Here is a 13,649-nt window from a genome sequence, read left to right on the forward strand (position 1 = left end):
ATTATGTAGCTCTATTATTATTCCATGCTTTTACTGTTCTGGGACTTTCACATTAAGAAATCTTCCTCTATCATCATCACCATGACCCACTCTGCTGACTTGACCACCACTGCTTAAGAAAGTTATCTGTATTGCCTCAATGTTAATGCCATTCTGCTGGTGTAGAACCATGTTTTGGGAGCATTCATTACTGTGGCTGCATGTCTCTTTCTAAGAAACTCCACAAACACAAGCTCGGAAGCTTTTCATAATTTCCCTTCAAAGTTTAGGGATCAGTGTAACTTTTAGTACCCTGATATACCAACCACAGTTCCATCTTTTATGCTATCTTTCTTTTTGTATCAACAATAAATTTCATTGTATGTATTAAACCATGTCAAAATCACTCATAAACTTTTCTATAATTTTTTTTCTGAGGTTCCTAGGGTGATAAAGTATACAAAATCTCCACCTAAAAATTAAGCCACTAACCATCATGAAATTTTAAGTACTGAGAAACTAACAGCAATACTAAAAACATTTACATCTGAATTCAGCACATAAGTTTGGTGTATAGAAAATTAGTAAGTGCTTCTTCCAAGACGAAACTGGAAGAAATGAAAGACTTCTGTTGGTATGTGCTTAGTAGAGGAGCAGAAGTTTGGAAGTAAGATTAATGAAGAGAAAGCTAAGGTGAAACTTCAGAGGGATGGAAATGTGAACAAAACTACTAATATGTGAATGGAACTGAAAATTAAAAACCTGAGGAAGAATTCAGCAGGCCACACCACTGATGCCATGAATTTCAGTGAATACTGTAACTGTGTTTACCATGGGTTTGAATCTCCCAAAATGATTCATTTCTCAATGATTATAGCATTCGGTCTATAAGCCCTTTTCTAAAACTAGTGGTATAATCACTGCACAATCTGTGTAATTATTGCAGTGTCTATATCCATTAACTTAGTAATGACTGGATTTTGGTACATTCTTTTTCTAAACAACCTTACTCATTTTTTGTTAGAATTATGCACCAAATTATACTACTATCTTTTTAAGGAGCTACACCATTTTATGTTTCCCTTACTATGGTTTGACATTGTCCATTTTGTCCTCTGCTTACATTTGGTAAGAGACTAAAAGTACAAGCAATGGCATCAGGTGCTGCCAACGATAATGATGCTTGGGTGGAAACTGTTCCTTCACCCCCATCAGAATAATGAACTCTCCTAGCTACATCAACCCCAGCATAATGTGCTCCCTGTTGCATCCTCATCCAGCATAATGTGTACCCTAATAAATTACTCTCCAGCATAATGTTGCACCAATGCTGCATCAAACCCGCAGCATAATAAGCATCTTCTTCGATCAACCCCTGGCAAAGTTTATCTTGCCAGAATAATCTCAAAATACCAATGAATTCCTTATACCCAGTTACGTCAATGGTAACAGTGGAAGACTGACTTTCACTCAGCATGAGCAAAGATTTTGCAAAGAGCGGCCCACACAGCACACTATCACACCTCAGTGATGCAGAAGAAAGACAATTTGCCGTTATATAATCGAGGCACTATAGAATACGCTGAAAATACGGTGTGTATTATGCTCATACAGGAAAATTTTTTTTAACAAGGTTGTAAGTATGAATGAAGAAGTGAAGTAATACGGTAGCAAACAGGTGTAATTTGTATTTAGACAAAATTAAGGAGTATGCTGAAGTTTCTTGGGGACCCAAGAGGTTCATGTAATTGTCGCCATGGTTGACAAAATAACATTCATATGATGATGTGGGGTTAGACAAAGCCATGCATGCGTTAACTCTACGCAGATAGCGTTTGTGGTGAGGGGTAGCAGCCAGCCAGCCAGCTAGCAAGCCAGTCAGGGCGTCTTCATCGATCCGTTTGGGAAGGTTACGACGCGTTGCGTCAAGATTATACGTACAGACAGTACGACACCTTAAGACCGCTACTCTCACTGGGTCCGAGTTTTAGTCTTGATACGATGCCTTAATTGTCAACTTGCGTACGATACAATATGAAATTTTTCATGGACAATCTCGGGGGGAATTTTTGTTAGAAAAGTTTTTTTCTTTCTTTTAGCTTTGTACTTCCGAAGTATTAATTTAGAGTCGATGGGCCTTTTTTTTTTAAATCAATTTATTTCGCTGAAGTGACAGAGCTAAAGTACACGAAAAGGCCATAAATAAGTGACTTGTGATGAGCCGATGGGCAATTTTAAAAGTGTCGTCACTATGGCTGTGGCGTAATGTTAATATTATGGCCCCACACGACTGCTTACAGACAACAATGTGTTCGAGGCTGACGCTCATCAACGTTCCCAAACCTCTTCTTAATAGCATTCAGTCCATAAACAACAATATCTTTACGTCTCGTTTATTTTTCCTTTACTCGCAACTTGATAACAGGACTTCATCACTGTTATTCTACACTGTTCCTGCGGTGATCGCTACGCTACGCCCCTAGGCTTTTGGCAAACTTATCGTTACAAATATGTGCACTCTTTATCTGGATCTGGGATTTAAAGGAAGAGGGTGACTATTAAAAGGTCTTACCCCTTTCCTTTTGGCGGCCCTAATCAGTGTATTAGAGCTTGATCAATGCCCATCAATAATAATTATGATTATAATAATAATAATAATCAATAACAATAATAATAATAAAGAAAACACGGAGAAAGATTTTAAAGCAACCGAACTTGGAGTTGTCAAACTTAAATCCCGCCATTTTTTCTTACGTAACTATAAATCATTACGTATGTATCAACGCTGTTTACATAATTCTTCTACACACACACCGGCTTAAAGCACGCGTTGTGACGAAGGTAGAGATAAAAAGAAGCAGTAAAGTAATTTGGTAGTAAAAACTTGTAAATAAGAATGCTTCATGAGCGTTTTTAAGAGGATTTCGACAATTGTGGTTATGGCTTCAAAAAAGTATATCACTGTCTTGTTACGTGGGGATAGGGATATGCCTTCATAGGAAATGCTGCTGTGTGGGTGTCTGGGTACGTGGCTATGTTGGTCTTTGAGTATGCGAATACGTGGGTATGACGCTTTCTGGGTAAGTCTCCCATGATAAATGTGATCATATTTCTCTATATATTCAATTATGATATCTAAGACATTATCAGTGCTTGGACACAGCTATGTGTGTTAGCAACTGTCTGTAATTACCTATTTGTATTAGCGTGGGGGAGAGTTACACACACGAATGGGGCGCCCATCTCCTGAACTTTATTTTTAACGAAATTCTGTCATCCGTCAGCGATAAAGCGAAGCCAGATAAGTCAGCTGCCAAGCGCTACGTATAAGATGGAGGGAAAGTGCGTTTGTGGAATGAATGCTCACCATATGAGTGTAATTAACTATTTCTACTGTACAGAGAGGGAGTTTTACGTGTGTGTGTGTGTGTGTGTGTGTGTGTGTGTGTGTGTGTGTGCGACTATATACTATTATGTACACTTCCATGTATACCTCAAAAGGTAAGTATTCAACATGTATATATTTGCTGGCACAGCCCTCCCCTCCCTGTATGAATACGACCGCAAGTACGTCTAAACATGTGGGTGTATGGACGTATCAGAGTGTGCACACACACACGACCTTGACTGATAATTGACCTCGCGTGACCTCAAAACCTCAAGGATTACGGTCTAAAGACACGATTAATGGGTTGTTTGTTCTGTGAGCACTGGGGGGTTCCTCCTCGTCTTCCTACAAGTCCTCCTGGTCGTCTCTGTCTTCCTTATCCTTCCCTCCTCCTCGTCTCCCATTCATCCTCATCATGGCAACAGCTGTGATTCTATGACGTCATTATGTGTAGCACCAATCACAGAGACGGGCAGCCAGAGTACAGCCATTCCCGGCTTCTAGTAGCTGTAAACGTCATCCTTGACATCGCTGATTATCCACCAATAAGATTGCTGGAATACATTACGTCACAATGCCTCCACCACACATGCAGTCTCGAATGCTAAAACGTCACCTACTCCTGCACCAATCAAAGACTTCAAATAAATCCTGACGTCATCTTGCACCAATCACAGACTTTAAACGTATCTGACGTCATCTCGCATGGACCATTCACAGTCTCGGCTAATGTTTCCGGTCGGGAGCGGCTGGGAAGTCGGACGACAGCAATGCGGCAAGGCGAAGCCAGAGTGGACTCCCTTTATTTCTCGGAAGTCAGACAATTAACCTGTCCCGACCTGCTCACGCGCTGCGCATTGACTGAAAATGATGAAGTCCGCAGAGAATGGCGGGTAGGAAGGGGGTGGAGTTGGGAATATAGAACGACCCCCTGTTCCCTCCGACTCCCTTCTTCACTCAGGGTCACACTTTACACCACCATGGCCACGCTTATCTGAGGTCGCGTTCTGCTGGACAGTGTCAAGCTTACCTGTGGGAGCTGATTATGGCCTAAGCTTACCTGAGGAGGAGGATACCTAAGCTTACCAGATGAGGACGGATACCTAAGCTTAACAGAGAGGAACTGATAATGACCCAAGCTTGTCTGTGGGAGCTGCGAATGAGCCCAGCTTTAAATAGGAAAGTAAAGAAAACAGGAGGTGATGGGGAGAAAATGTCGTGAGGTATGACTGTAATACACCACCCTTCTCCCCCATTATATATGCAGGAGAGAAAATCTCTTGGGGTGGGAAAATGGGGAGACGAAGCTACGGGGAGAAGGAAATGGGCTCTGGGGTGGGGAGCTTAGAGAAGGGCGGGGGGGGGACACACACCTGAAAACGGGAATGGAGTGCAAGAAATGGTCAAATGGTGCAATAAATGTGGACATGAGAAGGGGAGGTAGAAAAAAAAAAATAGGGAGGAGATGCAATAACCGGGGGAGAAGGGGAGGAGGGGTGATTACCTCGGCTAGAATCAACCCCGACAGCTGAAGGAAGCGATGAAAGCAGAAAGAAGCCACTGAATGAAGAACGAAGCCTCTGAACTATGAAGTGAAAAGAAGGCAGATAACCCATCTTCATGCAATCTTTGAGCCTGTGCCAACACGAGATCTGGTACCAAACATGCGCCCTACGCCAACATACTGCTATACAGACAGACAATATAGATGCTACTATCTAACAGATAACGGAGGATGGATGTATGGAAGAAAATGGGAGTTCGGTACGAGGGAGTACATATAGGTAGGGCACCCAGTACGCTCCTTGCGGCAGATAGATCGTACCACAATAGATGGAACCATCTATATAAACTATTCTCACTTCGTAGATGGAACCATCTATATAAACTACTTTCGCTTCGGAGATGGAACCATCTATATAAACTATCATCACTACATAGATGGAACCATCTATATAAACTATCATCACTACGTAAATAGAGCCATCTATATACACTGTCTTCACTAAGTAGATGGAAACATCTACGTAAACTATCTTCACTACCTTCTCATCCTTGTATTGATCGGATTCTATGACACATGTTAATGATGTTCATGACTAAAAACGAAGGGTATGAGCTACGGCTAATTATAATCTACTCGGGCCTAATAACAACCCTTAATTACTTAATCACCTAATCACTTCTTCGTGGAAAAATCACATTTTACAACGATCATCACAAATGACTTTAATCTGGTGTGTGTTATCTTCCCTCACTAATGTGTTGTGTGTTATCTACCCCCCCCCCCCCCCCCCCCCCCGTCAACTCCAATCATTATCAGACACTGTCCATATATACGACCACGATAACATCCGATAAGTGTATGTCAATCCGATATACCGCCCGATATCCACGATAACACCCTGATGCTACTTGATGGCCACCCGATACCACTATCAACACGCCGATACCGCTTAATGGCCATCCGAGATAACACAAAATCGCCAGCCAGTGCCCCACGCATCTTGGCGGTGTACAAGACTTCGTATAGGCGTTATGCGATATCCTTCTTCTTGCTTTTGGGGGGGGGGGGGGTATATACCATTAAAGAGGGGGGGGGGACACTTTGCGCCCCTTTAAGTAGTGAAGTATATCCAGGCACTGGTTTCCAGGGCCATCCTGGCACCTGGAAGGCCGCCATGCGCGTCTCTTGCTGTTAGCAGATGAACGGTTGATGGGGGCTGGGTGTACCTGTCTCTCTCTTCTGCCGTTGTTCATACTGGAAATGGTGTGGTGTGAACTGTAACCTTCCTTCCCCTCACTCTGGTCGGGAGAGTTGGAGGTAATTCTGGAAAGACTCTGAAGGTAATTTGTGTAACACCAGAGGGTGTAAATTCATGGTGCACCTGAAGGTAATTCATGGAACACTTGAAGGTAATTCCTGGAACACTTGAAGGTAATTTATGGAATACTTGAAGGTAATTTATGGAATACTTGAAGGTAATTCATGGTGCACTTGAAGGTAATTCCTGGAACACTTGAAGGTAATTTATGGAATACTTGAAGGTAATTCCTGGAACAATTGAAGGTAATTCCTGGAACACTTGAAGGTAATTTATGGAATACTTGAAGGTAATTTATGGAATACTTGAAGGTAATTCATGGTGCACTTGAAGGTAATTCATGGAACACTTGAAGGTAATTCCTGGTACAGTTGAAGGTGATTAATTGAGTCGTAATCTGTCGATGATTGACATAAAACATCTAAATAAGATGGTTTCCATGTTGTGTCACAACCTTGGCTGACCCCAATAAGGTTCCAGGTTGTGAACCTGACTGACCTCAGTAAGGTTCCAGGCTGTGACCCTGGCTGACCCCAGCAAGGTTCCAGGCTGTGACCCTGGCTGACCCCAGCAAGGTTCCAGCTTGTGACCCTAATCCCTGGAACGTTCCAGCTTGCGACCCCCTGAGATCTCGAAGGTTCCACAGGCTGTGACCCTTGGGGGCAGGGGGGGGGGGGTTTGCCTAGTCTCTAACCTTAACATTTCGATGATTCCAGACTTTGGTCCTGAATCTGGAAGGTTCCAGGCTGTGACTCTGTCTCTGGAAGGTTCCAGGCTGTGACCCTGACCCCTGGAAGAGGCATATCTTCGTTATCGATGGACGGCGTGACTCAAGCTGGTCAGGGTCACCCTGGGTCTTGTGTCTGGTCCACGCACCCCATCATTCCTCCCCCTCACAGACCACGCACCCTACCTTCCCTCTCCTCACAGACCACGCACCCTACCATCCCTCCTCATTACAGACCACGCACACCGCCCTCCCTCCCTCTCCTCACAGACCACGCACCCTTCCCTCCCTCCTCCTCACAGACCACGCACCCTATCCTCCCTCCCTCTCCTCACAGACCACGCACTCTACCATCCCTCCCTCCCTCTCATCACAGACCACGCACCCTATCCTCCCTCCCTCTCTTCACAGACACAAGTTCAATAATCTCTGCAAGTGTGTCTCCATGCCAAACATTAGGGCGACCTCACTAGCTACTGGCGTATGATACTATACCCTAAGTACTAAGTTGCACTAAGTCATCGAGTATGATGACTTAGTACAACGAGTACGATAACCTAACCTATAATACCAATCCGCAGTTATCGTACGCTACGGTTAATTCGACGTCCTCATGAGGTTAAGATGCGACCATGACGCATTTCCTTTTAGGAAACATGACTTCGAATCATAACAAAACCATTCATTATTAGATTACTCATAGTAGACGAACATCGACTTCAAAGCTACCCTACACACAGACCCACACAAGAACTGCGACAGCACTTACGACATAGAACCCTCATGGACACGTCAGAAATCAAGCTACCACTGACAAGAACTGATGGAGTCAAACGTAACCTTCGTGACCCTAACACTAAGGCAAAGTTAAATAGAAACAAACGCATGGGACGTGCCAGACAATACTGACAATGTTTTAACCCAATTGATATAAGAGGTGACTAGACAAGCAAACAGCCAAACTACCTTACATAATCACTCCCATGGACTGCAGGGAGTTTAGGTTTAAGCCACACAACATCAACCTGACGCGTAGTAATATAAACCCCCTCCCCCCCATCACACACAAGGAGTTTAAACCTTGAGGGTTTACATAAACCCGTCCATTTTAACGACATTAAGCAATAGAAGAAAAAAAAATAATTGTTCAAAATTCGGTTTTTTTTCCCAACTACTGTGACGGTGGTTTCGTCCCTCTCCCGTAACCAACTTTGTGACGTTGACGGCATCCAGTCACACACACCTGAACCCCCCCCCCCCCCCTTTGCATCATCAACTGTAAGGCGACTGCTAACGACCCCATTATATGGGCTGCGTCTGACACTTGCCTGTTACTACTACAATGTGTCCCCCCCCCCCCCCGCGCCCTCCTCAAAGGCACTTGCGTAAGTCTTGTTTTACTTTAAATATCTTTCCTTTTTTTTTTCTCTTTGTATAGCTTTGGTCAGGGGTGACTGGGCTTTTGTTTCCTAACTTAGTGTATAACTGCTTGTTAGCGTAGGTCGTTTACCATTACCAGGTAGCGGGTCAAGCAAAGGCCAAATTGTCTGTTTAAAGGTAAGTGGTCGTTAACTGAATTTGCAAAGAAGGAAAAAAAAAAAAATCAAATTCTCAACAGGGCAATCTAACTCCATTTTAACTCCAGTATTTTAAGCTATGACAATTACGAGGAACAAAACTAAACCGTGAATTTATTCTTTCATTATGTACGTAAACATCACCAGTAATGTAAACATGTTATAGGGTAAATAAATGGATGAAAATCCCTCCTATATATACAAAAACATGAAATATCCCTTTTATTTTTTATTTTTTTGCTTCCCTGTAATCAAACTCAGACAGTTTCCATGGAAATGTACCCACACCTCAACCTACATGAGCTTAGAGTAACTTTACTTGTCACAAATATTTAAAAATCCGATGTTTGTTCGTATCCGTAATAGGAAGAACACACTTCCAGTAGCTGCTAGACAGGAAGCGATTAATGCTATCATTATTATCATTATTATTATCATTATTATTGTTATTATTGTTATTATTATCAATAAATGCAGTAATTCTTTAGGAAAAAATATGCCTTGCGTATGACTGGGGGAATCATGGAATGGGTTGGGAACACTATTCCTGGATTTAGTCGGTGTGAGTAATTCCTGGAAACTGGGCAGTAAATCCAGATCATAAGAGATTCCAGACCTCAGAATGTATCTCAACATGACACTGTGTTTGCATGGCAGGGTTCGATCCCCAGACGCGCGCAGACGAGGTCATTCATTCTTCCTTTGGTTGGTGAACTGGGTATCATCTACGGCTAGGGAAAAGCACCATAGCTGGGATAGGCCTTAGACCTAAGCCGACATGGCCTTCAATAATAGGCCGCTGAGCCTAAGTTTTACTGTATACGGTAAAGTGAAAATAGACATATGTTGCTTAACGGGTCGATATTTGCCTAACTTCACGGGATAAAGAGAAACGTAAAGATTTACATATAGAGAATCAGGTTATTTACATAAGAATACACTGAAATGTAAACAAACGGAGGTAATAGCACTGTGACTTGAGAATGTAAACAAACATGAGGACTTGCTTGAAAAAAAAAAATAATAAAGATGTCCAACAATGCAGCCACAACGTTCACTCATGACCAATCTAGGTCAAAGGGATAGTAATTAGGGTGGGGGGGGTTTAAGGGGGGTCGGGACTCTGTGTGGGGGAGAAGGGAGAGTTGGGGGTGAGTGAGGTACCGCTGCACCAGATCTGCAGACTTGGCTTGACCACCACTCCCGTTTTCTTTCCTCGTAACTGATCCTCATATATTGCATACTCCCAGTCGCTTCACGAGGTTGGAAAATCGTTGACAAAATTACTTGAAAGGACGCGGCCTAGATTGCATGCATGCGAAGGTCCTCACTACGTCTTTAAACCTTACCTAACGACGATTGACCTCAATTAAACCCAGCTAACCTAACCTCCTTACGCGGTAATGCAAGACAATGCCAACACTTATACTCAATTTCTGAAGGCCTGTTTACTTGCTACATGCAAGGCCTCTGAAAGGAATTCTAACACAGGGATACAAAGTTTCTTTCTGGCCCCCTTTCCCTTCGCCACGACTCATTCTGTTTTTAATCCACGACAATTCATTCATGTTCTCCTTCACATGTGCTTTGAGAATATTTCAACCACGTAGGCTCACATAAAATGTGAATGTTGCTAGTCTTCATTATATTCAAACATCTTCTGGGGGTCCCATAAGATTCCCGGGGGCCCCATTTTGGACCCCCCGGACCCGGGTACGAAGTGTATACCCCCTACACCCCCTTCTCATTGGCCGTGGGCGTATGTGTGACCTTACACACGCAGTGTCTTTAGAGTATTCTTAAAGAAAAAAATATGTTCCACGAAATATATTCTACTCTGGTACACACACAGAGGCACACATACCAGCCAATGTGTGACCTTGGATAATAAAATCGTCTCCTGATGCCTTATAAAAAGCAGAGCAATTCATGTGGGATTTAGTATAATCCAAAGTAATGAACGAATTTACAGTGGAACTCTCGTATATTGTGGTCTTGGGATTCCAATGGTGTCATCGCGCAAGCCTGTAATGTAGCCTCGCCTTATTTACCTACTGGTTAAAGTGAATCTCTCTCTCTCTCTCTCTCTCTCTCTCTCTCTCTCTCTCTCTCTCTCGTACCACCATGTGTCAAATGACAGAGGTTCCAGTGAGCGGCGTCTGTCAAATTGCATGAGAACGTGACACCACAACCTTCCCCAACTCGACTGTGTGTGTGTGTGTGTGAGGAGCGCGCCAAACACCTCTGGCTATTATTATTATTAGCGGCACGTGAGAGTACGTACATACATCCATCACATCACTCTTGCGGACCCGCGAGCGTGTAGTACACGTACGTTCACGGTATAATTCTAACGGACACCCCCCCGGGAGAGAGAGAGAGAGAGAGAGAGAGAGAGAGAGAGAGAGAGAGAGAGAGAGAGAGAGAGAGAGAGAGAGAGAGAGAGAGAATCGCCTCGGCTGTTGATCTCGCAAAAATTTATGGATGGACCCGGAAGAATGCTTACAATGTACTACCATACTTGCAAGTCCAGAATATAATACGTTAACTTTACTCTTTAAGTCAGAAACATCAGATTAAATTAGGGTATTATTTAGCCACGATTAAGAAACCGAGGTGCTGTACAGCACCGGATCTTCTTAGAAGGATGAACGAAATTGATGTAGTCTAGTTTTCTTTTGAGACTTTTAAACCGTAACGCGTGCGCGCGTGCTAGGCTGCGTGCGTCGTAGCTTCGCCTTCTTCTTTGTGACTTTACCGTAACGTGTTTGCGTCTGCTAGGCTGCGTGCGTGGCTGTACGTGGAGGAAGAAGCATTTAATACCTGTCCAAGCCTGGGCTATTCATCGGCTGACCCTCGGCCATTACCCTGATTGGATTAGGGACACGTCCAGCGCTTTTCCTCCCCCCCCCCCCACCCCCAACCGTTACCCCATTCCACCCTCCTAACCTTCCTTCCGGATTGCGTGACGCAAGGTTGCCGGGGAGAAAGGAGGGCTGGTTGTGGTTGGGGGTGAATAAAACCCTCCCCCTCATGAAATAACTGTAGTGACTTCTGATGGGGATGAACTATCCCTTCGTAGGCGATTATGAACGACGCTTAACCTTTTGACAATGTTTATGGCTGTCAGTTACTCTTTTGTGTTAATGTTTTCATAACATTTTAGAGTACACGGGTCCAAGCCTCAACATTCATTTGTGACGCCACGATTCGACCCTGTTGTTGGACCCCTGGCAGCCCATGTGTGCATCATGGTCAGCAACGCTAACCACGGAGATCCATACATGTGTTTATACGATGAATGTGAAATGGCACTACGGGGAGGGAGTTCTACACTCATGGAGCCCCATCTCTTGTACTGTACGGGGAGGGAGTTCTACACTTGTGGGGCACCATCTCTTGTACTGTACGGGGAGGGAGTTCTACACTCCTGGGGCCCCATCTCTTGTACTGTACGGGGAGGGAGTTCTACACTCGTGGGGCCCCCATCTCTTGTACTGTACGGGGAGGGAGTTCTACACGCGTGAGGCCCCATTCTCTATCATGCATCTCTCGAAGATATGCTAATTGTTCGACGTCGTCAAACTAGTTCATAACATTTTTCATAGTGGGCAAAATGCATAACCTCCAACTTCTCGCTGCAACCCACTTCCCTCATTTCCAGTGCCGTGTTTCTTATCCTCATCTAGACCTTCTCCATTACCTCTTGATCAGTGTTTTAAGTGCAATGACCAGACTTGTGTTCATAAGGTCATATTCCAAAGTCTTTGGTGACTTTCCACTGGAAGTGCGATACCCAGCGGAGGGTAACAGTCGATAAGATGAAGTGGAGCTACAAATACAATTTATCAATTATTTATCAGTTTAGCCTAATATTATGATAAGTGTGGAATGTCGATAAATATTTATCGTTCCACTAAATCATGTATATATCGCAGAAGGTGACTGTTAATTAAGCATTTATCAGTTTCTTGCTTGTGTTCTTGTTTGACGATTTTCTTCCACTGCTCAAGTAGATTACGAATAAGCTGGCCAAAGGGGAGACCTAAACTCAAGTAGAAACCAGTAGTGTAATTCTACCTGGATATCCAGCAACACAACACAACACAACTCTTATTAACTCGTGTCATCTTCTGAAGTGTGAGGACAGTACCGTATGGTCTAGGTTTATATACAAAAAATCAAAGGACAAAGGAAAAATAATTTTAACCCTGTGATGGCCTGCTTTCATTGGTCAGATAATGGAATAGCTGTTTGACGTATTCCTCTCTCATTGGTCAATAATTTTTCCTTTGATCTTTGATTTTTGTAAATAAATCCAGACAACACCTTATCATCCTTACACTTGAGAATGTGACTTGGGTCAAAAGACGTTGTGTTGTTGTATACCTAAGAATTATTACACCACTAGTTTCTACTTGAGTTTGGTTCTACCCTGCTATGACCTTTCACCACCTTATTGGCAATCTACCTGAGCAGTACAAGAGAATCGTTAGACAAGTTGAAAACATCAGCAAGAAAATGATAAATGAATTAGCAGTTATACTGAAAGAAAAATGTTTGCAGAAGATCTGCCTAGATACACACACACACACACACACAGTCGGGCCTTAATTGAAATACAGAGAAGATTATGAGCGGGATAAAGAAGAGACATGGATGAGTATTTACGAATTTTGGAGGAAGTGAAAAACCTGTCTTTTAAAATGTGCCAGATCGTTGTTATTGGGTAAGGCATGAGAGGGTAAAGAGTTCTTAAACTTCGAGGTGTAGGGAAAGAAACAGTTATCAAAACGGCCCACCCTTGAGTTGCCAATGGCCAGACAGTAATCATGTGACGCAGCATTGCAGTAGGTCACAGTGATGCGTATGATATGGTATTTGTTGACAATCACGAAGAAAAGTGTAACACGATGAGTCCCAAGTGCACTTACGTGATTACATAGTCATGGGAGGTACAAGAACCTCCCATGACGACGTAAACACACTTAAGTGCATATACATACCAACATATACACACACATACACAGACACATTCCTATGAGTCCAAATATGTATACGTTAAAATGTATAGGTATGTATATGTGCGTGTGTGGGCGATTAAGTATATACATGTGTATGTGGGTGGGTTGGGCCTTTCTTTCGTCTGTTTC

The 13,649-nt window shown here is 43.2% G+C and overlaps 2 protein-coding genes across 2 annotated transcripts in view; both read right to left on the reverse strand.

Moving 5' to 3' along the window:
• Nucleotides 1-13,649, reverse strand: part of nuf (rab11 family-interacting protein nuf) — a 555,321-nt gene that overhangs the window by 304,053 nt on the left and 237,619 nt on the right. The window lies entirely within an intron of this gene.
• ICA69 (islet cell autoantigen 1-like protein) overlaps nt 1-13,649 on the reverse strand; it is a 125,534-nt gene that overhangs the window by 31,727 nt on the left and 80,158 nt on the right. The gene's annotated exons all lie outside the window — the stretch shown is intronic.

The sequence above is a fragment of the Panulirus ornatus genome, chromosome 64 (assembly GCF_036320965.1).
Source record: "Panulirus ornatus isolate Po-2019 chromosome 64, ASM3632096v1, whole genome shotgun sequence".
Taxonomy (NCBI): Eukaryota; Metazoa; Arthropoda; class Malacostraca; order Decapoda; family Palinuridae; genus Panulirus; species Panulirus ornatus.